The 12,349-nt window shown below is 42.6% G+C and overlaps 1 protein-coding gene and 23 non-coding genes across 24 annotated transcripts in view; all 24 read right to left on the reverse strand.

The window, feature by feature from the left end:
* The window catches only part of LOC144024231 (uncharacterized), a 107,860-nt gene that overhangs the window by 79,299 nt on the left and 16,212 nt on the right, over positions 1 to 12,349 (reverse strand). The gene's annotated exons all lie outside the window — the stretch shown is intronic.
* Positions 202 to 283, reverse strand: trnas-uga (transfer RNA serine (anticodon UGA)). Its single transcript has one exon. It is a non-coding gene; the product is annotated as a tRNA-Ser (tRNA).
* Positions 669 to 781, reverse strand: trnal-caa (transfer RNA leucine (anticodon CAA)). The gene is made up of 2 exons: positions 744 to 781; positions 669 to 714 (listed from the first exon to the last, which is right to left on the reverse strand). It is a non-coding gene; the product is annotated as a tRNA-Leu (tRNA).
* On the reverse strand, positions 1,438 to 1,519 carry trnas-aga (transfer RNA serine (anticodon AGA)). Its single transcript has one exon. It is a non-coding gene; the product is annotated as a tRNA-Ser (tRNA).
* Positions 1,817 to 1,898, reverse strand: trnas-uga (transfer RNA serine (anticodon UGA)). The gene has a single exon. It is a non-coding gene; the product is annotated as a tRNA-Ser (tRNA).
* trnal-caa (transfer RNA leucine (anticodon CAA)) lies at positions 2,284 to 2,396 on the reverse strand. The gene is made up of 2 exons: positions 2,359 to 2,396; positions 2,284 to 2,329 (listed from the first exon to the last, which is right to left on the reverse strand). It is a non-coding gene; the product is annotated as a tRNA-Leu (tRNA).
* On the reverse strand, positions 3,053 to 3,134 carry trnas-aga (transfer RNA serine (anticodon AGA)). Its single transcript has one exon. It is a non-coding gene; the product is annotated as a tRNA-Ser (tRNA).
* On the reverse strand, positions 3,434 to 3,515 carry trnas-uga (transfer RNA serine (anticodon UGA)). The gene has a single exon. It is a non-coding gene; the product is annotated as a tRNA-Ser (tRNA).
* Positions 3,901 to 4,013, reverse strand: trnal-caa (transfer RNA leucine (anticodon CAA)). The gene is made up of 2 exons: positions 3,976 to 4,013; positions 3,901 to 3,946 (listed from the first exon to the last, which is right to left on the reverse strand). It is a non-coding gene; the product is annotated as a tRNA-Leu (tRNA).
* trnas-aga (transfer RNA serine (anticodon AGA)) lies at positions 4,668 to 4,749 on the reverse strand. The gene has a single exon. It is a non-coding gene; the product is annotated as a tRNA-Ser (tRNA).
* Positions 5,047 to 5,128, reverse strand: trnas-uga (transfer RNA serine (anticodon UGA)). The gene has a single exon. It is a non-coding gene; the product is annotated as a tRNA-Ser (tRNA).
* Positions 5,514 to 5,626, reverse strand: trnal-caa (transfer RNA leucine (anticodon CAA)). Its single transcript has 2 exons — positions 5,589 to 5,626; positions 5,514 to 5,559 (listed from the first exon to the last, which is right to left on the reverse strand). It is a non-coding gene; the product is annotated as a tRNA-Leu (tRNA).
* Positions 6,283 to 6,364, reverse strand: trnas-aga (transfer RNA serine (anticodon AGA)). The gene has a single exon. It is a non-coding gene; the product is annotated as a tRNA-Ser (tRNA).
* trnas-uga (transfer RNA serine (anticodon UGA)) lies at positions 6,664 to 6,745 on the reverse strand. Its single transcript has one exon. It is a non-coding gene; the product is annotated as a tRNA-Ser (tRNA).
* trnal-caa (transfer RNA leucine (anticodon CAA)) lies at positions 7,131 to 7,243 on the reverse strand. The gene is made up of 2 exons: positions 7,206 to 7,243; positions 7,131 to 7,176 (listed from the first exon to the last, which is right to left on the reverse strand). It is a non-coding gene; the product is annotated as a tRNA-Leu (tRNA).
* Positions 7,900 to 7,981, reverse strand: trnas-aga (transfer RNA serine (anticodon AGA)). Its single transcript has one exon. It is a non-coding gene; the product is annotated as a tRNA-Ser (tRNA).
* On the reverse strand, positions 8,279 to 8,360 carry trnas-uga (transfer RNA serine (anticodon UGA)). The gene has a single exon. It is a non-coding gene; the product is annotated as a tRNA-Ser (tRNA).
* trnal-caa (transfer RNA leucine (anticodon CAA)) lies at positions 8,746 to 8,858 on the reverse strand. Its single transcript has 2 exons — positions 8,821 to 8,858; positions 8,746 to 8,791 (listed from the first exon to the last, which is right to left on the reverse strand). It is a non-coding gene; the product is annotated as a tRNA-Leu (tRNA).
* Positions 9,513 to 9,594, reverse strand: trnas-aga (transfer RNA serine (anticodon AGA)). Its single transcript has one exon. It is a non-coding gene; the product is annotated as a tRNA-Ser (tRNA).
* On the reverse strand, positions 9,894 to 9,975 carry trnas-uga (transfer RNA serine (anticodon UGA)). Its single transcript has one exon. It is a non-coding gene; the product is annotated as a tRNA-Ser (tRNA).
* trnal-caa (transfer RNA leucine (anticodon CAA)) lies at positions 10,361 to 10,473 on the reverse strand. The gene is made up of 2 exons: positions 10,436 to 10,473; positions 10,361 to 10,406 (listed from the first exon to the last, which is right to left on the reverse strand). It is a non-coding gene; the product is annotated as a tRNA-Leu (tRNA).
* Positions 11,127 to 11,208, reverse strand: trnay-aua (transfer RNA tyrosine (anticodon AUA)). Its single transcript has one exon. It is a non-coding gene; the product is annotated as a tRNA-Tyr (tRNA).
* On the reverse strand, positions 11,506 to 11,587 carry trnas-uga (transfer RNA serine (anticodon UGA)). The gene has a single exon. It is a non-coding gene; the product is annotated as a tRNA-Ser (tRNA).
* trnal-caa (transfer RNA leucine (anticodon CAA)) lies at positions 11,970 to 12,082 on the reverse strand. Its single transcript has 2 exons — positions 12,045 to 12,082; positions 11,970 to 12,015 (listed from the first exon to the last, which is right to left on the reverse strand). It is a non-coding gene; the product is annotated as a tRNA-Leu (tRNA).

The following is a 12,349-nucleotide window of genomic DNA, read 5'->3' on the forward strand; positions in this document are numbered from 1 at the left end:
CTCAAACCTTTAACAGCTTTTGTAAGTTCCGAGAAATGAACTCGGCAGACACACCTTCAACAGTGGGCTTTGAATCCAGACTGGAATTTGATCAGAAAACCCGATTTGCTGAGGAACCAGTCATATTTTGATGACATCACCATTTTTCTGATGGAACTGAACCCAAAAGAAGAAAGAGAGCTAAAATTCAGAAAGTGATTGCGTTGTCGGCAGGATTCGAACCTACGTGGGTAAACCCCAATGGATTTCAAGTCCATCACCTTAAACACTCGGCCACAACAACTTCGCGCTTCAGCTTTATGTGTTAACATTAGCATCAACACCAGTGATTGCCCCCATTTCTGATTTTCGGCAACAGTATGAGCTTCAACTGGCTTCTTGATTGGCTGTCATTCTGTTCCATGCATGTCACAAAAACCATCTCCATTAAAAGACATCCAATGGTAAGGCTCGTGGTGACTTTGGTCGGAAGGGGCTCATCGGGATCACAATAAATCCACTTATTGTAATGTCTCCTCGGTTTTACACAATCAGGTTTTAAGACTAAACAGCACATTTTGATGGTTACAACATCATGAGCGTATAATACAATGATTAATGCAAAACCTGCAGTGAAGTCTTTCAGACAAGTGTCAAGAGCCGAATCAAAAATCACATTGAAAAGAGGGTGTCAGGAGTGGGATTTGAACCCACGCCTCCATTCAGAGACCAGAAAGCCCAAATCACTAAGGAAAGATACATCTCTTGAGTCTGGCGCCTTAGACCACTCGCCCATCCTGACATATGGCAATATTGGAATCAAGGGAAACAAAACCGAAACCAGTCTCGTCCCAGCAAAGCAACTTTCAGCAGTGCATTTTGAATCCATGCTTTCATTTGGAGGCAGAAAGCCCAATTTGCTGTAGGAGTCATCCTTTGTCAAGTGCCCGAGAGTAATCGGCTATGCTGAATTGTAACAATCTGTATTTCTTGTGAAACTAAAATGCAATAGTCTGGTCACTTAAGTATCTACTGCTGAGTTCATACTCATGTTCAAAATATATTGACAAGACTTTTACTCAAACCCATACCTTCTTTGGGAAACCAAAAGTCTTCATACACAGTGGAAGGAAGTGCACTTTGTATAGCTCATTAGAACACTTGGCCATGCTGACTCTGAAGAACCTGTTTACCTTTGTAAACAACTCGTTATTGAACAACGGCCAACAGCTGGTCTCATTTCAACAGACTGGTCTCTAAATAAAATCCCACAAGCCAAGTCAACCCTGATGCCTTCAACAGTAGTTGTCAAGAGTGTGCCTTGTTCCCATGGCTGCACTTGGTCCGAAATTCCAAATTTGCTGAGGTACTTACAGCATCAGTGACACCTTGACAATAGCCATGATAACAAACTTTATCTAATTAGACAAGACAGTGCTGTATTACAGAAAACACAGCCGTTGTCGGCAGGATTCGAACCTACGAGGGGAGACCCCAATGGATTTCTAGTCCATCGCCTTAACCACTCGGCCACGACAACCTTAAAAACTCACATTTAATATTAACACTAGTGCTTGTTGAATAGACCAGTCAGAAGGGCAGAAAGAAACAGCATCCCATACAGCCTACAGATGGTCTCAAACCTTTAACAGCTTTTGTAAGTTCCGAGAAATGAACTCGGCAGACACACCTTCAACAGTGGGCTTTGAATCCAGACTGGAATTTGATCAGAAGACCCGATTTGCTGAGGAACCAGTCACATTTTGATGACATCACCATTTTTCTGATGGAACTGAACCCAAAAGAAGAAAGAGAGCTAAAATTCAGAAAGTGATTGCGTTGTCGGCAGGATTCGAACCTACGTGGGTAAACCCCAATGGATTTCAAGTCCATCGCCTTAACCACTCGGCCACAACAACTTCACGCTTCAGCTTTATGTGTTAACATTAGCATCAACACCAGTGATTGCCCCCATTTCTGATTTTCGGCAACAGTATGAGCTTCAACTGGCTTCTTGATTGGCTGTCATTCTGTTCCATGCATGTCACAAGAACCATCTCCATTAAAAGACATCCAATGGTAAGGCTCGTGGTGACTTTGGTCGGAAGGGGCTCATCGGGATCACAATAAATCCACTTATTGTAATGTCTCCTCGGTTTTACACAATCAGGTTTTAAGACTAAACAGCACATTTTGATGGTTACAACATCATGAGCGTATAATACAATGATTAATGCAAAACCTGCAGTGAAGTCTTTCGGACAAGTGTCAAGAGCCGAATCAAAAATCACATTGAAAAGAGGGTGTCAGGAGTGGAATTTGAACCCACGCCTCCATTCAGAGACCAGAAAGCCCAAATCACTAAGGAAAAATGCATCTCTTGAGTCTGGCGCCTTAGACCACTCGGCCATCCTGACATATGGCAATATTCAAATCAAGGGAAACAAAACCGAAACCAGTCTCGTCCCAGCAAAGAAACTTTCAGCAGGGCATTTTGAATCCATGCTTTCATTTGGAGGCAGAAAGCCCAATTTGCTGTAGGAGTCATCCTTTGTCAAGTGCCCGAGAGTAATCGGCTATGCTGAATTGTAACAATCTGTATTTCTTGTGAAACTAAAATGCAATAGTCTGGTCACTTAAGTATCTACTGCTGAGTTCATACTCATGTTCAAAATATATTGACAAGACTTTTACTCAAACCCATACCTTCTTTGGGAAACCAAAAGTCTTCATACACAGTGGAAGAAAGTGCACTTTGTATAGCTCATTAGAACACTTGGCCATGCTGACTCTGAAGAACCTGTTTACCTTTGTAAACAACTCGTTATTGAACAACGGCCAACAGCTGGTCTCATTTCAACAGACTGGTCTCTAAATAAAATCCCACAAGCCAAGTCAACCCTGATGCCTTCAACAGTAGTTGTCAAGAGTGTGCCTTGTTCCCCTGGCTGCACTTGGTCCGAAATTCCAAATTTGCTGAGGTACTTACAGCATCAGTGACACCTTGACAATAGCCATGATCACAAACTTTATCTAATTAGACAAGACAGTGCTGTATTACAGAAAACACAGCCGTTGTCGGCAGGATTCGAACCTACGAGGGGAGACCCCAATGGATTTCTAGTCCATCGCCTTAACCACTCAGCCACGACAACCTTAAAAACTCACATTTAATATTAACACTAGTGCTTGTTGAATAGACCAGTCAGAGAAGGGCAGAAAGAAACAGCATCTCATACAGCCTACAGATGGTCTCAAACCTTTAACAGCTTTTGTAAGTTCCGAGAAATGAACTCGGCAGACACACCTTCAACAGTGGGCTTTGAATCCAGACTGGAATTTGATCAGAAAACCCGATTTGCTGAGGAACCAGTCATATTTTGATGACATCACCATTTTTCTGATGGAACTGAACCCAAAAGAAGAAAGAGAGCTAAAATTCAGAAAGTGATTGCGTTGTCGGCAGGATTCGAACCTACGTGGGTAAACCCCAATGGATTTCAAGTCCATCACCTTAAACACTCGGCCACAACAACTTCGCGCTTCAGCTTTATGTGTTAACATTAGCATCAACACCAGTGATTGCCCCCATTTCTGATTTTCGGCAACAGTATGAGCTTCAACTGGCTTCTTGATTGGCTGTCATTCTGTTCCATGCATGTCACAAAAACCATCTCCATTAAAAGACATCCAATGGTAAGGCTCGTGGTGACTTTGGTCGGAAGGGGCTCATCGGGATCACAATAAATCCACTTATTGTAATGTCTCCTCGGTTTTACACAATCAGGTTTTAAGACTAAACAGCACATTTTGATGGTTACAACATCATGAGCGTATAATACAATGATTAATGCAAAACCTGCAGTGAAGTCTTTCGGACAAGTGTCAAGAGCCGAATCAAAAATCACATTGAAAAGAGGGTGTCAGGAGTGGAATTTGAACCCACGCCTCCATTCAGAGACCAGAAAGCCCAAATCACTAAGGAAAAATGCATCTCTTGAGTCTGGCGCCTTAGACCACTCGGCCATCCTGACATATGGCAATATTCAAATCAAGGGAAACAAAACCGAAACCAGTCTCGTCCCAGCAAAGAAACTTTCAGCAGGGCATTTTGAATCCATGCTTTCATTTGGAGGCAGAAAGCCCAATTTGCTGTAGGAGTCATCCTTCGTCAAGTGCCCGAGAGTAATCGGCTATGCTGAATTGTAACAATCTGTATTTCTTGTGAAACTAAAATGCAATAGTCTGGTCACTTAAGTATCTACTGCTGAGTTCATACTCATGTTCAAAATATATTGACAAGACTTTTACTCAAACCCATACCTTCTTTGGGAAACCAAAAGTCTTCATACACAGTGGAAGGAAGTTCACTTTGTATAGCTCATTAGAACACTTGGCCATGCTGACTGAAGAACCCGTTTACCTTTGTAAACAACTCGTTATTGAACAACGGCCAACAGCTGGTCTCATTTCAACAGCCTGGTCTCTAAATAAAATCCCACAAGCCAAGTCAACCCTGATGCCTTCAACAGTAGTTGTCAAGAGTGTGCCTTGTTCCCATGGCTGCACTTGGTCCGAAATTCCAAATTTGCTGAGGTACTTACAGCATCAGTGACACCTTGACAATAGCCATGATCACAAACTTTATCTAATTAGACAAGACAGTGCTGTATTACAGAAAACACAGCCGTTGTCGGCAGGATTCGAACCTACGAGGGGAGACCCCAATGGATTTCTAGTCCATCGCCTTAACCACTCGGCCACGACAACCTTAAAAACTCACATTTAATATTAACACTAGTGCTTGTTGAATAGACCAGTCAGAAGTGCAGAAAGAAACAGCATCTCATACAGCCTACAGATGGTCTCAAACCTTTAACAGCTTTTGTAAGTTCCGAGAAATGAACTCGGCAGACACACCTTCAACAGTGGGCTTTGAATCCAGACTGGAATTTGATCAGAAGACCTGATTTGCTGAGGAACCAGTCATATTTTGATGACATCACCATGTTTCTGATGGAACTGAACCCAAAAGAAGAAAGAGAGCTAAAATTCAGAAAGTGATTGCGTTGTCGGCAGGATTCGAACCTACGTGGGTAAACCCCAATGGATTTCAAGTCCATCGCCTTAACCACTCGGCCACAACAACTTCACGCTTCAGCTTTATGTGTTAACATTAGCATCAACACCAGTGATTGCCCCCATTTCTGATTTTCGGCAACAGTATGAGCTTCAACTGGCTTCTTGATTGGCTGTCATTCTGTTCCATGCATGTCACAAGAACCATCTCCATTAAAAGACATCCAATGGTAAGGCTCGTGGTGACTTTGGTCGGAAGGGGCTCATCGGGATCACAATAAATCCACTTATTGTAATGTCTCCTCGGTTTTACACAATCAGGTTTTAAGACTAAACAGCACATTTTGATGGTTACAACATCATGAGCGTATAATACAATGATTAATGCAAAACCTGCAGTGAAGTCTTTCAGACAAGTGTCAAGAGCCGAATCAAAAATCACATTGAAAAGAGGGTGTCAGGAGTGGGATTTGAACCCACGCCTCCATTCAGAGACCAGAAAGCCCAAATCACTAAGGAAAGATGCATCTCTTGAGTCTGGCGCCTTAGACCACTCGGCCATCCTGACATATGGCAATATTGGAATCAAGGGAAACAAAACCGAAACCAGTCTCGTCCCAGCAAAGCAACTTTCAGCAGTGCATTTTGAATCCATGCTTTCATTTGGAGGCAGAAAGCCCAATTTGCTGTAGGAGTCATCCTTTGTCAAGTGCCCGAGAGTAATCGGCTATGCTGAATTGTAACAATCTGTATTTCTTGTGAAACTAAAATGCAATAGTCTGGTCACTTAAGTATCTACTGCTGAGTTCATACTCATGTTCAAAATATATTGACAAGACTTTTACTCAAACCCATACCTTCTTTGGGAAACCAAAAGTCTTCATACACAGTGGAAGAAAGTGCACTTTGTATAGCTCATTAGAACACTTGGCCATGCTGACTCTGAAGAACCTGTTTACCTTTGTAAACAACTCGTTATTGAACAACGGCCAACAGCTGGTCTCATTTCAACAGACTGGTCTCTAAATAAAATCCCACAAGCCAAGTCAACCCTGATGCCTTCAACAGTCGTTGTCAAGATTGTGCCTTGTTCCCATGGCTGCACTTGGTCCGAAATTCCAAATTTGCTGAGGTACTTACAGCATCAGTGACACCTTGACAATAGCCATGATCACAAACTTTATCTAATTAGACAAGACAGTGCTGTATTACAGAAAACACAGCCGTTGTCGGCAGGATTCAAACCTACGAGTGGAGACCCCAATGGATTTCTAGTCCATCGCCTTAACCACTCGGCCACGACAACCTTAAAAACTCACATTTAATATTAACACTAGTGCTTGTTGAATAGACCAGTCAGAGAAGGGCAGAAAGAAACAGCATCTCATACAGCCTACAGATGGTCTCAAACCTTTAACAGCTTTTGTAAGTTCCGAGAAATGAACTCGGCAGACACACCTTCAACAGTGGGCTTTGAATCCAGACTGGAATTTGATCAGAAGACCCGATTTGCTGAGGAACCAGTCACATTTTGATGACATCACCATTTTTCTGATGGAACTGAACCCAAAAGAAGAAAGAGAGCTAAAATTCAGAAAGTGATTGCGTTGTCGGCAGGATTCGAACCTACGTGGGTAAACCCCAATGGATTTCAAGTCCATCGCCTTAACCACTCGGCCACAACAACTTCACGCTTCAGCTTTATGTGTTAACATTAGCATCAACACCAGTGATTGCCCCCATTTCTGATTTTCGGCAACAGTATGAGCTTCAACTGGCTTCTTGATTGGCTGTCATTCTGTTCCATGCATGTCACAAGAACCATCTCCATTAAAAGACATCCAATGGTAAGGCTCGTGGTGACTTTGGTCGGAAGGGGCTCATCGGGATCACAATAAATCCACTTATTGTAATGTCTCCTCGGTTTTACACAATCAGGTTTTAAGACTAAACAGCACATTTTGATGGTTACAACATCATGAGCGTATAATACAATGATTAATGCAAAACCTGCAGTGAAGTCTTTCAGACAAGTGTCAAGAGCCGAATCAAAAATCACATTGAAAAGAGGGTGTCAGGAGTGGGATTTGAACCCACGCCTCCATTCAGAGACCAGAAAGCCCAAATCACTAAGGAAAGATGCATCTCTTGAGTCTGGCGCCTTAGACCACTCGGCCATCCTGACATATGGCAATATTAGAATCAAGGGAAACAAAACCGAAACCAGTCTCGTCCCAGCAAAGCAACTTTCAGCAGTGCATTTTGAATCCATGCTTTCATTTGGAGGCAGAAAGCCCAATTTGCTGTAGGAGTCATCCTTTGTCAAGTGCCCGAGAGTAATCGGCTATGCTGAATTGTAACAATCTGTATTTCTTGTGAAACTAAAATGCAATAGTCTGGTCACTTAAGTATCTACTGCTGAGTTCATACTCATGTTCAAAATATATTGACAAGACTTCTACTCAAACCCATACCTTCTTTGGGAAACCAAAAGTCTTCATACACAGTGGAAGGAAGTGCACTTTGTATAGCTCATTAGAACACTTGGCCATGCTGACTCTGAAGAACCTGTTTACCTTTGTAAACAACTCGTTATTGAACAACGGCCAACAGCTGGTCTCATTTCAACAGACTGGTCTCTAAATAAAATCCCACAAGCCAAGTCAACCCTGATGCCTTCAACAGTAGTTGTCAAGAGTGTGCCTTGTTCCCATGGCTGCACTTGGTCCGAAATTCCAAATTTGCTGAGGTACTTACAGCATCAGTGACACCTTGCCAATAGCCATGATCACAAACTTTATCTAATTAGACAAGACAGTGCTGTATTACAGAAAACACAGCCGTTGTCGGCAGGATTCGAACCTACGAGGGGAGACCCCAATGGATTTCTAGTCCATCGCCTTAACCACTCGGCCACGACAACCTTAAAAACTCACATTTAATATTAACACTAGTGCTTGTTGAATAGACCAGTCAGAAGTGCAGAAAGAAACAGCATCTCATACAGCCTACAGATGGTCTCAAACCTTTAACAGCTTTTGTAAGTTCCGAGAAATGAACTCGGCAGACACACCTTCAACAGTGGGCTTTGAATCCAGACTGGAATTTGATCAGAAAACCCGATTTGCTGAGGAACCAGTCATATTTTGATGACATCACCATTTTTCTGATGGAACTGAACCCAAAAGAAGAAAGAGAGCTAAAATTCAGAAAGTGATTGCGTTGTCGGCAGGATTCGAACCTACGTGGGTAAACCCCAATGGATTTCAAGTCCATCACCTTAAACACTCGGCCACAACAACTTCGCGCTTCAGCTTTATGTGTTAACATTAGCATCAACACCAGTGATTGCCCCCATTTCTGATTTTCGGCAACAGTATGAGCTTCAACTGGCTTCTTGATTGGCTGTCATTCTGTTCCATGCATGTCACAAAAACCATCTCCATTAAAAGACATCCAATGGTAAGGCTCGTGGTGACTTTGGTCGGAAGGGGCTCATCGGGATCACAATAAATCCACTTATTGTAATGTCTCCTCGGTTTTACACAATCAGGTTTTAAGACTAAACAGCACATTTTGATGGTTACAACATCATGAGCGTATAATACAATGATTAATGCAAAACCTGCAGTGAAGTCTTTCAGACAAGTGTCAAGAGCCGAATCAAAAATCACATTGAAAAGAGGGTGTCAGGAGTGGGATTTGAACCCACGCCTCCATTCAGAGACCAGAAAGCCCAAATCACTAAGGAAAGATGCATCTCTTGAGTCTGGCGCCTTAGACCACTCGGCCATCCTGACATATGGCAATATTGGAATCAAGGGAAACAAAACCGAAACCAGTCTCGTCCCAGCAAAGCAACTTTCAGCAGTGCATTTTGAATCCATGCTTTCATTTGGAGGCAGAAAGCCCAATTTGCTGTAGGAGTCATCCTTTGTCAAGTGCCCGAGAGTAATCGGCTATGCTGAATTGTAACAATCTGTATTTCTTGTGAAACTAAAATGCAATAGTCTGGTCACTTAAGTATCTACTGCTGAGTTCATACTCATGTTCAAAATATATTGACAAGACTTTTACTCAAACCCATACCTTCTTTGGGAAACCAAAAGTCTTCATACACAGTGGAAGGAAGTTCACTTTGTATAGCTCATTAGAACACTTGGCCATGCTGACTGAAGAACCCGTTTACCTTTGTAAACAACTCGTTATTGAACAACGGCCAACAGCTGGTCTCATTTCAACAGACTGGTCTCTAAATAAAATCCCACAAGCCAAGTCAACCCTGATGCCTTCAACAGTAGTTGTCAAGAGTGTGCCTTGTTCCCATGGCTGCACTTGGTCCGAAATTCCAAATTTGCTGAGGTACTTACAGCATCAGTGACACCTTGCCAATAGCCATGATCACAAACTTTATCTAATTAGACAAGACAGTGCTGTATTACAGAAAACACAGCCTTTGTCGGCAGGATTCGAACCTACGAGGGGAGACCCCAATGGATTTCTAGTCCATCGCCTTAACCACTCGGCCACGACAACCTTAAAAACTCACATTTAATATTAACACTAGTGCTTGTTGAATAGACCAGTCAGAGAAGGGCAGAAAGAAACAGCATCTCATACAGCCTACAGATGGTCTCAAACCTTTAACAGCTTTTGTAAGTTCCGAGAAATGAACTCGGCAGACACACCTTCAACAGTGGGCTTTGAATCCAGACTGGAATTTGATCAGAAGACCCGATTTGCTGAGGAACCAGTCATATTTTGATGACATCACCATGTTTCTGATGGAACTGAACCCAAAAGAAGAAAGAGAGCTAAAATTCAGAAAGTGATTGCGTTGTCGGCAGGATTCGAACCTACGTGGGTAAACCCCAATGGATTTCAAGTCCATCGCCTTAACCACTCGGCCACAACAACTTCACGCTTCAGCTTTATGTGTTAACATTAGCATCAACACCAGTGATTGCCCCCATTTCTGATTTTCGGCAACAGTATGAGATTCAACTGGCTTCTTGATTGGCTGTCATTCTGTTCCATGCATGTCACAAGAACCATCTCCATTAAAAGACATCCAATGGTAAGGCTCGTGGTGACTTTGGTCGGAAGGGGCTCATCGGGATCACAATAAATCCACTTATTGTAATGTCTCCTCGGTTTTACACAATCAGGTTTTAAGACTAAACAGCACATTTTGATGGTTACAACATCATGAGCGTATAATACAATGATTAATGCAAAACCTGCAATGAAGTCTTTCAGACAAGTGTCAAGAGCCGAATCAAAAATCACATTGAAAAGAGGGTGTCAGGAGTGGGATTTGAACCCACGCCTCCATTCAGAGACCAGAAAGCCCAAATCACTAAGGAAAGATGCATCTCTTGAGTCTGGCGCCTTAGACCACTCGGCCATCCTGACATATGGCAATATTGGAATCAAGGGAAACAAAACCGAAACCAGTCTCGTCCCAGCAAAGCAACTTTCAGCAGTGCATTTTGAATCCATGCTTTCATTTGGAGGCAGAAAGCCCAATTTGCTGTAGGAGTCATCCTTTGTCAAGTGCCCGAGAGTAATCGGCTATGCTGAATTGTAACAATCTGTATTTCTTGTGAAACTAAAATGCAATAGTCTGGTCACTTAAGTATCTACTGCTGAGTTCATACTCATGTTCAAAATATATTGACAAGACTTTTACTCAAACCCATACCTTCTTTGGGAAACCAAAAGTCTTCATACACAGTGGAAGGAAGTTCACTTTGTATAGCTTATTAGAATACTTGGCCATGCTGACTGAAGAACCCGTTTACCTTTGTAAACAACTCGTTATTGAACAACGGCCAACAGCTGGTCTCATTTCAACAGCCTGGTCTCTAAATAAAATCCCACAAGCCAAGTCAACCCTGATGCCTTCAACAGTAGTTGTCAAGAGTGTGCCTTGTTCCCATGGCTGCACTTGGTCCAAATTCCAAATTTGCTGAGGTACTTACAGCATCAGTGACACCTTGACAATAGCCATGATCACAAACTTTATCTAATTAGACAAGACAGTGCTGTATTACAGAAAACACAGCCATTGTCGGCAGGATTCGAACCTACGAGGGGAGACCCCAATGGATTTATAGTCCATCGCCTTAACCACTCGGCCACGACAACCTTAAAAACTCACATTTAATATTAACACTAGTGCTTGTTGAATAGACCAGTCAGAAGGGCAGAAAGAAACAGCATCTCATACAGCCTACAGATGGTCTCAAACCTTTAACAGCTTTTGTAAGTTCCGAGAAATGAACTCGGCAGACACATCTTCAACAGTGGGCTTTGAATCCAGACTGGAATTTGATCAGATGACCCGATTTGCTGAGGAACCAGTCACATTTTGATGACATCACCATTTTTCTGATGGAACTGAACCCAAAAGAAGAAAGAGAGCTAAAATTCAGAAAGTGATTGCGTTGTCGGCAGGATTCGAACCTACGTGGGTAAACCCCAATGGATTTCAAGTCCATCGCCTTAACCACTCGGCCACAACAACTTCACGCTTCATCTTTATGTGTTAACATTAGCATCAACACCAGTGATTGCCCCCATTTCTGATTTTCGGCAACAGTATGAGCTTCAACTGGCTTCTTGATTGGCTGTCATTCTGTTCCATGCATGTCACAAGAACCATCTCCATTAAAAGACATCCAATGGTAAGGCTCGTGGTGACTTTGGTCGGAAGGGGCTCATCGGGATCACAATAAATCCACTTATTGTAATGTCTCCTCGGTTTTACACAATCAGGTTTTAAGACTAAACAGCACATTTTGATGGTTACAACATCATGAGCGTATAATACAATGATTAATGCAAAACCTGCAGTGAAGTCTTTCAGACGTGTCAAGAGCCGAATCAAAAATCACATTGAAAGAGGGTGTCAGGAGTGGGATTTGAACCCACGCCTCCATTCAGAGACCAGAAAGCCCAAATCACTAAGGAAAGATGCAGCTCTTGAGTCTGGCGCCTTAGACCACTCGGCCATCCTGACATACGGCAATATTGGAATCAAGGGAAACAAAACCGAAACCAGTCTCGTCCCAGCAAAGCAACTTTCAGCAGTGCATTTTGAATCCATGCTTTCATTTGGAGGCAGAAAGCCCAATTTGCTGTAGGAGTCATCCTTTGTCAAGTGCCCGAGAGTAATCGGCTATGCTGAATTGTAACAATCTGTATTTCTTGTGAAACTAAAATGCAATAGTCTGGTCACTTAAGTATCTACTGCTGAGTTCATACTCATGTTCAAAATATATTGACA

Source organism: Festucalex cinctus, chromosome 8 (genome assembly GCF_051991245.1).
Source record: "Festucalex cinctus isolate MCC-2025b chromosome 8, RoL_Fcin_1.0, whole genome shotgun sequence".
In the NCBI taxonomy this organism is placed as follows: domain Eukaryota; kingdom Metazoa; phylum Chordata; class Actinopteri; order Syngnathiformes; family Syngnathidae; genus Festucalex; species Festucalex cinctus.